The 13675-nt window shown below is 34.0% G+C and overlaps 1 protein-coding gene across 3 annotated transcripts in view; it reads left to right on the forward strand.

Moving 5' to 3' along the window:
• adgrl2a (adhesion G protein-coupled receptor L2a) overlaps positions 1 to 13675 on the forward strand; it is a 323813-nt gene that overhangs the window by 117491 nt on the left and 192647 nt on the right. For 2 of the 3 annotated variants that reach the window (XM_015355714.2, XM_069194275.1), the window contains exon 3: positions 11439 to 11520. The exons of the other annotated variant lie outside the window; for it this stretch is intronic. The gene's annotated coding sequence lies outside the window, so the exon portion shown is untranslated. The remainder of the gene's footprint in view (positions 1 to 11438; positions 11521 to 13675) is intronic. 3 annotated transcript variants of the gene reach the window in all.

A 13675-nucleotide genomic window follows, 5' to 3' on the forward strand; every position in this document is an offset into this window, starting at 1 on the left:
CAGCATTTATTATTGTACTATGCTGTAAACTTCTTCTGTGCCTAATTACATTATTTTATAGCTTTATCAAATCTGTACATTGTCTGTCGATTATGTTTCTGTAGTGCTTTTTCAGCCCTCAGCATGTGCCTGTGCCGGTGGCGCTGTGGGTTAGGTTCCTGACTCCCATGTCACACAGTCTGTGATTGAATCCCATGGAACTATGACTTTATTTTTTAATAAACATTTCTTTGAAAAAATGAAACGTTTCCCTTGGTCAGAGATTAAATAAAACCTCACTCGCACCAAACAAATTTATATTTCTAAATATCACAACATGATCGAATCTAAGTCTTTTTAATAACAATTAATAGTCACCTATGCGTTACAAAATAAACATTTATATTGTTTTGAATCGCGTTTTGATTTAAATTGTAAACGCGTGTTTAAATATATGTGTTTAAAGGCGATATACTGTATAAAAGCGCTGATTCTTATGGAATGTGTTCCGCCGGGGATTCAAAAAATTTATTTTTTTAATCGCGTATCTAAGGAAAATTGCAGTATAACTTTGTTCATGCACATCATTATAAAGTATCTCATTTTGTATTTCTATAAAAAAAAAATTGTTTGCCCAGCCACTATTGTTGTTATTGTTTTTATCCTGTAAAGCACTTTGAGGAGCACAGCTTTCTCACCACTTAGATTACTTTTTGACACCATCCTTACACAAAGCAGAAACTGATTGTATTTTCCAATGACATACAGTACAAGTGCAAAGATTACAGATTTTAATAACAATAATAAAAAAACATTATTTTACATATCACCTTTATGTGATATCACCTTAAGGATGCGCAAAGAAATTTAAAACAGTCTTCTTTAGGTGTGAGGGTAGGAGTGGATCGCAGCAGGCATAATCGGCAAATTAGGAAAACAAAGAACAGGACAGGCGAGACGTTTATCCAGAGAGCGAGTGATCAGAAAAAGGAACAGCTGTTACACCCAGGTTTTACGCTCTCTCTCTGTTGAATGAATGAAAGCATTTTATTAAAAACGCGTTTGCGTTTGTCTGGGTATTTACTTTGTAATCTGTGGTTTACATCTACTGTATTGTTTTGAGATGCCACTTTTAAAGGTGATATGTAAAATAAAGTTTTTTATTATTATTATAGAGAAACATGATCAGATTTTCCCCGGTTCAGAAAAAAAGATCTAAAGTATACTGGTTAAGGAAAATAAATCTAAACAGGGAGAAAGCTATGCTGAAAGTTTATTAATATACTTAGAAGACAAATATATCAATTTATTTTCGTTAAAATGATTCTTATGGAATGTGTTCAGCCGGGGATTCAATTTTTTTTTTTAATCGCGTATCTAAGGAAATCTCAGTATAACTTTGTTCATGCACAAACAGTGGTATGTTACATTATTAATTCGGGTGTCTTAATTCAATCTATTTAAAGCAGTGAACTACTGTAGGTGTAACATAACATTCAGAAATACAATCGAGAATAGTTTTGTGGTGTTTGTTTAGATGAAACGTTCCTAAAATGTATAACATAACAAAATTAAAGACGATTAAAATCTGTAATCTTTCCACTTGTACTGTATGTCATCGGAAAGTTTCTGCTTTGTGTAAGGATCGTATCAAAAAGTAATCTTAAGTGGTGAGAAAGCTGTGCTCAATGTATTTAAGGGACTTAAAAGTAAAAGGAGATGCTTCATATTGCTTGACTAATTTAAAAAACTAAGTTATAAATGTAGACGCTCCCTCGGTGCCGCACCGGGTGTAAATATCAAAATATACATTCGTCCGGGGCAGTGGCCAAAGAGCGCCCGGCTGGGGTGCGCGGGGAAGAGCAGGACAGGAGTGAAAGGCGGTGTTTAGGAAGGCGTACAGTCTGGGTAGGAATAGATTACACTTTTCTAAAACGTATTTGAAAAAAAAAAACGATTACAATCTAATCCTTCCACATTAGATCCCAAAATCACAAGAAAAATAAATCTAAACGGGTAGAAAGCTATGCTGAAAGTTTATTAAGATACTTAGAAGACAAAGATACTGTATCAATTTATGTTGCATTTGTCTGATTATGATTAAAAAAACACATATAATTAAACACGCGTTTGCGATTTAAATCAATACACGATTTAAATCAATATAAATGTTTATATTGTAACGCATACTGTCCAGCCTCCATTTCTCTATAAAAATTTACTCTATTACACACGCACACAATAGAAGCAGGAAGCAGAAGCAGGGACCGTTGTCAGAAGGGAAGAAGGTGACTATTCATTGTTATCAAAAATGACTTAGAATCGATCATGTTGAGATATTTTGAAATATAAAAGTCAATTGATTGTCCATAATATTGCTATTCTATTTTTTTGAAGAAATGTTTGTTAAAAGAAAAGTCCAGCACCAGCTGGATTTGAACACACAACCCATGAGTTGGTAATTGGGCATGTAGACCAGTGGGCTGCAAGGGAAGTCGCATGAAGAAAGAGGCGAAACAGCCCTACACAGCCCTGTCGCAGTACACGAATATAATCATATCTAAAGAATTTATCGTTATTAAATTCTTTAGATACGCGATTCCATATTATATTAGCAAAAAAGCTTAAAACTACCACTTTTTCACACGCTATGTTAGTTAAATACATGTTAGTTAAATACTTCGATGCTTAAAATGTTTAGGGAGAAATGGAATACCGGTGTGTATTTTTCCTTTAAAGTACCGATTCCTGGAATCTGACTGGCTGACACCCTTCTGAAGTGGTTCCATAATACCTGGTATACAGAAAAGAAAGCGTTGATAAAAAAGCCTGGATTCTCATGTATCTCATACAAGTATCTTTTAATACAGTCTTTGCTGTGCTCTTGAGGATCCTTGTGATATTTTAAGCTCTAGTTGAATGATAGGTGTCGCATTTTAAATCATTTTCGTAGTTAGAAATTATGAAACGCCCTGTTAAAAGCAAGGAAGTTTTTATGCCCGTTGAAGTAAAACAAAATGCCTGACAAAGTATGGCTTGGACAAATTCCAAGTGCTTGTACAAATGTGCTAAAGAAATTATACTTTGAGTATACAGCTTGTCCAAAGTCATTCATTATTAATACTATTAGTAATATCTTCAGTAAAGGCTTTGATGCATAAATATTTCTGATAAAGGTAGGTTGTGTACTTTTGTCCAACTGAGCAATCTTGCTTTCATAAAATATACCAACATTTTAATGACTGATGATTAACATGCTGTAATACACAGTTCAAATTTAAAAGCTCAAATGCTGTACATAAGAGGTTAAGCTCCCCCTGGCGGTTTTACAAGGTGATGCCGGATACTTTCCGGCATGACGTCAAATGACATGATTAACCGTGTGATACTGCGTGATACCGCGACACGCCCACCGGGGTTTGCCGCGAAATACCCCACCCATTTTGAATGGCTGCATCTGTACTTCTGTTTACTCAAATGATGTATAAGAATGTATCTTTTAAAGTAAATCTACAATTGCTTTTCAGTGTTTTATTGAAAATATATAAAAGTTCTTTCCAGGTTACTCTGAGGTTTGCAATAAATTTTAAATAAACCAAATACTTCTTGTACTGGATACCACTTGGAGTTAATTATTGTAGTCTTTTCATTGAATTTCAATTGGTTTTAAGATTAATTATAAAAACAAAACTGCAGCATCATCAGATAACAGATCAGAAATGTGTATTGTGCAGCTAAGCGGATATTTTATTTTCATAATTCTGAGTTCACAACAGTTTCCTTGTGAGGAGCCTTTATTTCTATGAGTCTACAAAGGAATGGATTATTATTCAAATATGGGTTAAATCATGTTCACTTCAGTTGTGATTTGAATGTTTATTACTTTGCTGATTGTTCTAAAGTACAGAATAAAACCTCACAGTATGCTGCAAATTTGCATTGTTGTGATTTAGATGGAAACTTCTTTCTTGCAGACCACCCCTGAAGATCCTATTCTGTTTTTATTGTTATATTTGTTTTTCCTTCTCAATTTGGTTTAGTGTGTTATTTGTGATAAGAATGGCTGTGCTATTTTTTATCATATCCACATATTCTTAAAATGTCTGATTTTCCTCTATTGTTCTATGGGTAAAGAGAATGTATGTTTCTAAATGAAATAGCAGCTTGTCATCCATCTCCATAACAAAATAATTTGTAACTTCCTACTGTATTGTCATAATTATGTACATTCTGATAATCCATGTTATACATTTATTTTTTTCTTAGAAACAAATAAAACTTAGGTATCATTAATGCTAAAATATCAGAAAGTTTTACCTTTCAAGGGTACAGTGAACCTTTAAAACCCTTGATACAAGAAACTGAATCTTTGTGTCTTATGTATTCATTTACTCATTCTTTCCAACTTTAGAATGAGAATTCACTACTGCAGACAAAATAATACAATGACCTTCACATATGATACAGACCTGAGACAACATAGGTCATACTGAGTTTTTTTTGTAAAATAACTTAGTCATACTTTATTTAAATATTATTATTTAAATTCATTCAAATTTCATACATGCTGTTTATTCCTGCCTTTGTTTTACTTTTCTTGCTGGATGTTTCTATGAGGAGGTTCATGTTTAGGAGATGGAAGTGGTTTGTAGCTGAAAGATGGAAGAGGTTTAGTGAATGCGCTCAAAATATCTAATGGACCACTAGTACCTTTGGGGGTATTCAGTTGTGTTACTGGCATAGTGTCCTGTAAGAGATGTCACGTATACTTTTGCCATTGGAACAACTAAATGTACCTTCTTTAGCTTTCAAGTATTTATTATTTTAAAAAAAATGTATCCCTAATCACAATTAAGCAAACATATAATATGATATTGTAATAAGGAGTGGTTCTCTTCCATATTTAGCTTTTACAAGGTACCTGACAATTTTTGTAATATAAATGTATGTTTATTTGGCTGATCGAAAGCAACTTATGCTTGTACAGTTTATACAGCTGGGTATTCTACTGAATTATTCTGTGTGAAGTACCTTACTCAGGGGTACAATAGCAGTGTCCCATCCAGGATTTAAACTCACAACCTTCCAGTTATAGGTTCAGAGCTCTACTGCTCTTCTGTGTATGAATGTCTTCTGTGTGATGTTGACAACATTCTACTTGTTAAAACTAAATTATATCCTTTATTAAGTCAGGATTGACATTTCTCTCATGCAAAATAACAGCCTAGCCCAGTTATTTACACTGTATCACCACAGCAGAGAAAATACTTGTGTAGACAGTTGAGGCTTAAAGACTAATGCTTTTTTACACTTTAAGAGAAAGAGACAATAGTTTATTTTCCAGTCCAGATGAAAAGGTATCCTCGTCAATGTAGTTGATATGAAGTAGTTTTTGAATCTTTTTAGAAATTCATGGAATTTTGAAGTTTTTGTTGTCAGGAGAAGGTATGTTAGCATTGAAGATGTATAGTACAATACCTATAATTTAAAATCTATTTTTTGCTCATGTATACAGTGCTGGAAGAACTTGTTTTTTAAATTAATTATAGCTACAAGTTACATATTTAAATTATTATTTTTTAATTAACAGAGGTTCATTGGAACTGATTATAGAAATTAAACAGTTATGATAAGATACATCAGTTATCAAAAAGTATTCACTTCTTTGGAATTTTTCACATTTTATTGTGTTACAATTATGAAATCATAATGTGTATAATTGGGATTTGTTTTCAATTGATTGACACAAAATATTAAATAATGTTCTAAATATAAATTGATTATAAATACAGAGCGGAAGCATATATTGTGCGGAGCGTTGGCACCGTGGCTAAGGATCTGCACCTATGGCTGGAAGGTTGCCGGTTCAAATTCCATGGCCAGCAGAGGAATCCTACCCTGTGTGGCTCCTGTGCATGGCCCCTAACCTCAACTGCTCCAGGGGTGCTGGTCAATGGCTGTGTGCCTGTCGGTGTGTCTGTGTCTCATGGATAGCAGGCTGGGGTATGCACAAAGATGAATTCCTAATGCAAGGAATTGTATGTGGCTAATAAAGATATCTTATCTCTCTTTTCTCTTATATAAAACACAAAATAACTAACTGCATAGGTATTCACCCCCCTGTGTCAATATTTGGTAGAGGCAATTTCGGCAGAAATTACAGCCATGAGTCTTCTTAGATAAAGTTCAACCAGCTTTGCTTAATTGAACATTCCAATTTTTGGCCATTCTTCTTTGCAAATTAGCACAAGCTCTCTCAAATTGGGGACCTTTGGTGAACAGCAATTTTCAACATCTGCCACAGATTCTTGATTAGATTGAGGACTGAGGTCTGGACTTTAACTGGACTATTACAGAACATTCATGTTTTTTGTTCTTAAGACACTCCAGAGTTTCTTTTAGCTGTTTGATTTTGGTCACTTTCCTATTGGAAGATGAATCTTCTCCCAAGTCGCATGTTTCTTGTAGACTGCATCACGTTTTCCTCCATTATTTCTCAGTACTTTACTACATCCATTTTACCTTCTGTCTTCACAAGTCATCCAGGGCCCTGATGCAGCCAAGTATCCCCATAGCATGATGCTCTCACCAACATGCGTCATGGTAGAGATGTTGTTCTCAGCATGATGTGCAGTGTTAAGCTTGCACCAAATATATTGCTTAGCATTAAGGCCAAAAAAGTCAGTTCTGGTCTCATTATTCCATAGAATCTTGTTTCACTTGGTCTTAGAGTCTTCCACATGCCTTTTGGCAAATTGTAATCAAGATCTGAAGAGAGTGTTTTTCAACAAATGGCTTTCATCTTGCTGCTCTCTCGTGAAGACCAGGTTTGTGAAGCACTCTGGCAATTGTTTTCGTATGCACAGTTTCTTCCATCTCAGCCGTGAAAGATTTTAATTCTTTTAGAGTTGTCATAGGGGCCTCGGTAGCCTCTCTGACTAGTGCTCTTCTTGCCTGGATACTCAGTTTTTGAGGACACCCTGTTCTACACAGTTGCGTCATATTTTTTCTATTTCTTTATAATGGACTTTAGTGTGCTTTGAGGGATATTCAATGCCTTGGAAATTTTCTCAAACCCTTCTCCTGATTGGTGCTTTTCGATTACCCTATCATGGATTTGCTCTGCATGTTCCTGTCACAATCTCAAACCCTTCCTCTTAAGGGTGCTCCAGCTTTTTCTTGTTTGCCTCGTTCCCCACACCTGTTCCTTGTTCCAGCCCCTTTTCAGTTCCCCCTTAAAAGCCAGACGCTGACGCTAATCAGGGCTCTGCATTGGTTTCCACATCATGTGAGCTTGGAACCTGGATGCTCCTGGCTCGGTTATGCTTTTAGTTTCAGTTTCTTGTTCCCGTTCCCGTGCCCCCTGCCGGTTCTGACCCAGTTCCTGTTTTTAAATCATCTGTTTCGGCTGGATCACCTGGCTTTGGACTATTGCCCTGTTTTTTGGATTTCCGGTTCGTCTCATCATTGGATCGTTTGTCTCGGCCACACCTCCCCTGACCACCAGCACTCCATGGACACGCCCCCGTATCTTCATTCCTGTATCCTGCATGACTTTTTTCCCCAGTGTTTCCTCACTCAACCCTGGATCGTGTCGACTGCATAGGGCCCAGAGAGAACTCTTTCCTGACAGTTCCTTTGTGTTCATGATCCAGTTTCTTGTTGGAAGCTGTAGTTATCAACTATGGAACCCCCGAAGGGATAGGTATCAGGTATTTAACCTGTACTCCATTCAACTAATTATTTGACTTGTAAAGACAATTAGTTGCCTATTTTGGTGTGTCATAGCAAAGGGGGTAAATACTTATACCATCAGTAATTTTTTTTTACAACAATAATTTAGGAGGGTATGTAGAATTTTGTTTTCCACTTTGACTTTACAGTGTTTTAAATTAGTTCATTTGAAAAAATCCAAATTAAAAACATTATGCTTCCTTATCATTACACATTAAATATGAACATAGTCAAGGGGGATGAATACTTTTGATAACCACTGTACATGGTGTGTGTATAGATGCTCTGTAAAGTAACACATAAACTTTTAAAGTGATTTCCCCCTGTTCGTTAGTACAATAGGTAGAAAGAGTAGCCACTGCAAAACACCCTAGACTATAGTATGTAGCCACAACAGGTCAGATATTATTTTATACTTATATTTTCATAAAATAAAAAAGCAAATAAACCTATCAGACAAAAAGTGATAAAAAAAGAAAAACTATTAAAATATTCTAATCACAAAAAACTTCATAATGTTGATCAAGTTTATTATTGCATTAATTAAAAATCTAGTTAGATTGATACATCCAGAATCCATTAATAGATCACTATTTGATTGTTTACAAAAGACAGGACTGTTACTTTATGCTTTTTTCACATTTTTTCTAAAGCAGTAGATGCCTGTATTAACTTCTGAACTCACCAAAAAGTATATGAAATTAAAAGAATAATACAAAATGATGTGGTGAGCAAAAGGGTAACTGCATGCAAAATCTGTGGAAAGTTAAACTATGTCTATTTTTCACCTCATCTTCAACTTATTTAATTACTATTCTTTTTTGTTTAGAACTCCCAGCTCCTTATCCTACTTGGATTTTGCAATGATTTTTGGACGTGCTTTTAATATTATTTTTAAAAGCCCCAAAAAGTTTATCTTAAAGTTAACTGGAAGAAAATATATATCAATATTGACAAAAAATTAGGAATGATTTACCTTCCAAAGACAAGTTCCTTAGGAAATATATTCTTGTTATTTGCCTTAATCTAGGAGACCCCTAGTTATAATCAGTAGCAGTACCCTATGCTATTTGTACAGCCTGATTGACTGCTTTTTGGGTGTCACAATGTCACAATCGTCAACAGCTGCCTTCATTAGTCATCTGTTTCTTCTGACATCCCGCAGATAAATCATCTGTGAGGGCACTTGTCATTCCTTGCATTTTTTAAATAAATTGAGATCACCCAACCATCACTGAACTATCAAGACTCCTCTCTCACAAACTGACATTTGATGTACGTTGGATATTTTTATAAGTGTTTCAGGTTATTGCCACACTTTGTCTGTTCCTCAGTGCAAGTTCAAGTGAGAAATGTTTCATTTCTAGGATGAAAATATATATATATATTTTCTATTTTCACACTCTTTTAATAGATTCAGTTATCAGAAACTAGGGTTTAATTGATGGCTTGTAAATGATAGTATTTAAAATAAGTGTAATACTCAAAGATAAGGGTTAGTGACTGTGTATCAGTGAAGAATAAATTCCCTACTCCTACTAATTCCAAAACAATAGGCCTCACTTAATGTAGATTTATCTCAAAATAAACATTGAGACCAAATATGTTTAGATGGAACACATTTGGTTTATTTAAATTCCTTAAATGAAAGTATGGACTAACTCCAAAAGGAGGAAATCTTTAAGAATACCATTTCATGTACTTTGATTTCCTTGGATGTAATACTTCTGAAAGGCTCTTCTGCTGCTTTGCCTATCAGCAGGCTTTTACACTGCAAAAAGAAAAAAAGGAGGTCATTGCTGTACATTTAAATGGTAAAGCAAAATTAAATGAGGGAGTCACATAAAGAATATGTTAAGGGACAGGAAAATTAAATGCATTTCATTTGAAAGCATTCCCACATGCATATTTTATCTTTAATTTTCCTACAGAGAATCGAATGGCATTAAATCATATTTCTCTTAAAGAGCTCTGACTTAGGACTATCATAGCACAGAAAAAGAAGATTAATCTCAATAGCCATTATACCTTGTGTATAAATCACAATAGGTCAGTATACTGAAACCAGAGCATATTTTCATATATTGGGTTTTACTAGATGTTAATGTTTGTGTCTCAACTACCAGACCTCATCTTTAAGAGGACTAATGGGTTTTATGCATGCAGAAGGTAACATACAATAAACGAAAATGACTCGCCAGTGCTGATACCTCCACATTCTAACTAATGTGCTGTCATAGATACTGATGGAAAAGAAGCTTTTAAAACTTCAGAGTTTAATGCCTGCATTAAATTAATAATTTATTGCACTTTTGTAATGCAGAATGCCACCTAATCACAATTCTATTGTTTAAGCTACTATGTGAATACTGTTCTGTTTTTCTAGAACAAATCACTTTATTTGCAAACATTTGATAGAATATAACAGGAAATGTGTGTTTACAATTTTATGTGATCTTAATTTATTGATTTTCATTTTATTTGTTTAAATAAAGCCAATTCCTTGATTAAACCTTTTCCACAAAGAATACCATAAATGTTAAGTAATTTCTTTGATATATTTTTTCAAATCATTTGTTGAATGCTTATTATTCTATGGACACAAATAATATAGACATTTCTAAAAATTAATACATGCAATTCAAGTATTATTTACAAAGTAAATACTGAAAAACAAGAACTTTGTCCAAAGAGTTGGCAGTCATAAATTATAAATTGAATTTTCTTGGTTAGTAGTGAATAGACTTCTGGAGCAATTCAAAGTCATATATGCTGATTTATTTCTAATTGGGACTAAAATGAGAGTATAAATGTTTATGTGTTTAGGTTGATCACACATTTTCCTTAAACATTTGTTTATGGTTAAAGGGTTAAACCCCTCAAATTAAAATAACATTTTCTACTCTGTGGTATTTTATTAAGCAAAATATTGACTGTTGATGCTACAGAGAGCAGAGAACTGTGCTATTCTAACCTGTAGTTTTATTGTTGCTTCTTGTTTAAATGGAAAATATTTCCTCTGAATCTACTCTTTTTGAAGCCTCTATGTGATTTTAGTTAGAAGAATGCAGAATATTAAAAGATTGTACAGTTCTGTAAGCTTCTACAAAATAGAGTGATCCCTTAAACAAACAACAGTATCACAGCAGAGATTTTAATGGGAAGAAAAGCAATCCTGAAAAATCCATGTCTTTTGTTTTAAAATAGATATTGGCCCATACTGTATTACCAATGGCAGTGCTCAATTTCAGGGGTGGGGGCAGGGTTAGAACAGCAGGGTTAACACATCTAAATTCTTGTGAGTTTTTTATTTTTTCTAGCTTTATTAGTTTCTTCTTATTTCTGTTCTTATATTTCCATTCTTATTTTTTCACAAAAGGCACAAATTACCTTAAGCAGTCAAAATACCTCTTTTCGCTGCTCTTGCTGTTGTCATCATTGTTCTTGTCGTTGTTGTTAAAATGCCCTTATAAAATGATTATTTAGGATGCAATTAAAGTAATATCTGTAACTCCATGGGTGTTTAGAAATCTGTGCAAAGGGGACTGGACTCACATTCCAGCCCCTTGTGCACGCCCTCCATACAATTACATACCATTTCAACTGCATTTTGCTAATGTAGCTCCTAAGGCGATGCCATGGCATGACTGCAATTACTGCACACGTAAGAGAAGACCACCTCCCACAACACATTTTCTGAAACAGACTGTGCTGATTTTTTCCAGTAATCCTTCTGAGCCCAGGTGGGAACACATGAGGCCCACTAATGGACTGAGTTTACCAGAATTCCTCACCATGGTCGATTGTGTAAGTTTCTCTTGTATATTATTGTACATTAGTGCTTTAGGATGGTGCGTTTCGTCTTTGATTGGTATCTTTCGGAATCTTTATGATTACGAATATGATTTGGGCTAAATTTGCAAGTTCTTGCTAAAATAATTAAATACCCTAAAGGGAAGCCATGTTTTAGTGTATACTGTATGAAGGAAAATATTTTAATAATTACCAATTATTCTGGTGATTTATACAGTTTTGAAAGCAGTTTGCACCATCTTTGCTAAAGGGTGTAAAACAAGTTGGATTATAAATAGGGTTAAGAAAGGGAGTAAAGAAATAAAATAAAAAATCTTCATTATATGCAGGTGAAAGATGGTAATCAACCTGACTTTGTGATGGGGATTAAAAGTTTCCTCTGGGGGGCAGTAGAAACAGAGATACCTTTGGTTTCTCTTTCCATTATTCCTCAAGTACAGCTGCTCCAAGTGGTGAGGCCAAAAGACTGTCTACCTTGGATCACTATAATTGCAGTTTGTTTTTTTTAAAGAATCTTTTCATATTTCTTAGTAAAAATTATCCCATGCATTGTAAATCTTGTAAACATGATGCACAGCAGCAAACAATAAGTACTAAAATAAATGTGAAAAAATACATAAAACTTAATATCTTATTGAAGTTCATACTTTTACTCTTAAATCAGGATCTGCTATACATTATTATAACTAAAGCCACAAGGAAACACTTATGGGCTTTACTGAGCTGTTGTTTCTTAAGTTTAAATGAAACACAGACAACGAATTTAACAGCAGTACAAAGCCTGGAATATAAAAGGGAAAAGAACATTCTTGTCATAAATACAACACAGCCCCTTCCATAAAAGACTAATGAACTAAAAACGTGTGGTTTTATACAATTCATCATTTGGGTCCTAGAAGTACTAAGACAGATGGTAGTTGAAAGTAAAATGTTCTGTTGAATAAAAACTTAAATCAACTTCAGTCTCACAGAATCGAAACAAGATTGTATTTCCCAAAACTTTGAAATGTTAGAAGGTTACACACACGTAGAAGATGAAAAACCCATTATACCAGCACCTTTCTGTGAAAACAAAACAATTGTATTTGTGAATTCATAACCAAAAACTTGTCTTTTCACAGTACATTACATACTTCAGACTTAGGGAAGAATTTTTTTTTTCTTATAAAATACATAAAAAATATCAGAAGAACAAAGAAATAAACAATACTGATGATACAGAAAAATGAATTTAGAAATCATTTTATGGTTACAATTACCAAGTGTACTTTGTTCCTGTACATCATTATGGTAATAATTCAACAGAATACTTCCAGTACTTCACTAAATTAATTTTTATATTTTTTAAACTCACACACTATTTTCCTGCTATAAAATAATCTTAGGTAACATCAATATCAAGAATAAAAATGTTAAACTATCACTATACCAAAACCCACACTTGTTTCTTTTTATCATAACATCCAGAACCTTTCAATTTGTTAATGTAGTGTGTCTTTGTGACATTATGAACCAGCTCAATTCAATTTAGCATTTTTGCAATTCCTCGGTCTGCCAAAGAAAAGTCATGTAGTTCTGAGAAAGTCATGTACTCTCCCTGTTTTCCCAGTGATCCCTCAAGATTAATGAAGTGAATTTTTTCCACTCAAAAAATAATAGTCAAACGGTAATGTGGTGGTCAGCTATGTTATCTCACAAGCTCTTTTATTCAGGGCTTGGTTCCAGACTTGGGAACCTTCTGTATGGAGATTTCATATTTGAGTTTTGCTTTGGTGGTGGGTTTCCTTCCACCTTCCAAATGTTGGTTAATTGATATCTGTAGTTGAAAGTGTGTGTCCTATTCCTTTTGGCTTGTGCTTCCATGATAGTCTTCAGATTTCCATGACCAGGAATAGGCAGCTTTCTACTAGCAGATTGGAATTGTTTATTGCAACTGCTTAAATTTAACCCAGCACTAGCTAGAATATCAAACTGTGGAAAACAGATTTGTAAAGAATAATATGTAAAATAATATGAAGTTAGGGAAATATGAAACTTATAAAATAACATTTAAATGTTGGATTTCATAACACAAACTGTCATGTCCAGTTGGAGATGTATTTTTTTTCCAAAGTAGATAATAATTTCTGGTAATTTTCTGAATGGCAGT

The sequence above is a fragment of the Lepisosteus oculatus genome, chromosome 9 (genome assembly GCF_040954835.1).
Source record: "Lepisosteus oculatus isolate fLepOcu1 chromosome 9, fLepOcu1.hap2, whole genome shotgun sequence".
Classification (NCBI taxonomy): domain Eukaryota; kingdom Metazoa; phylum Chordata; class Actinopteri; order Semionotiformes; family Lepisosteidae; genus Lepisosteus; species Lepisosteus oculatus.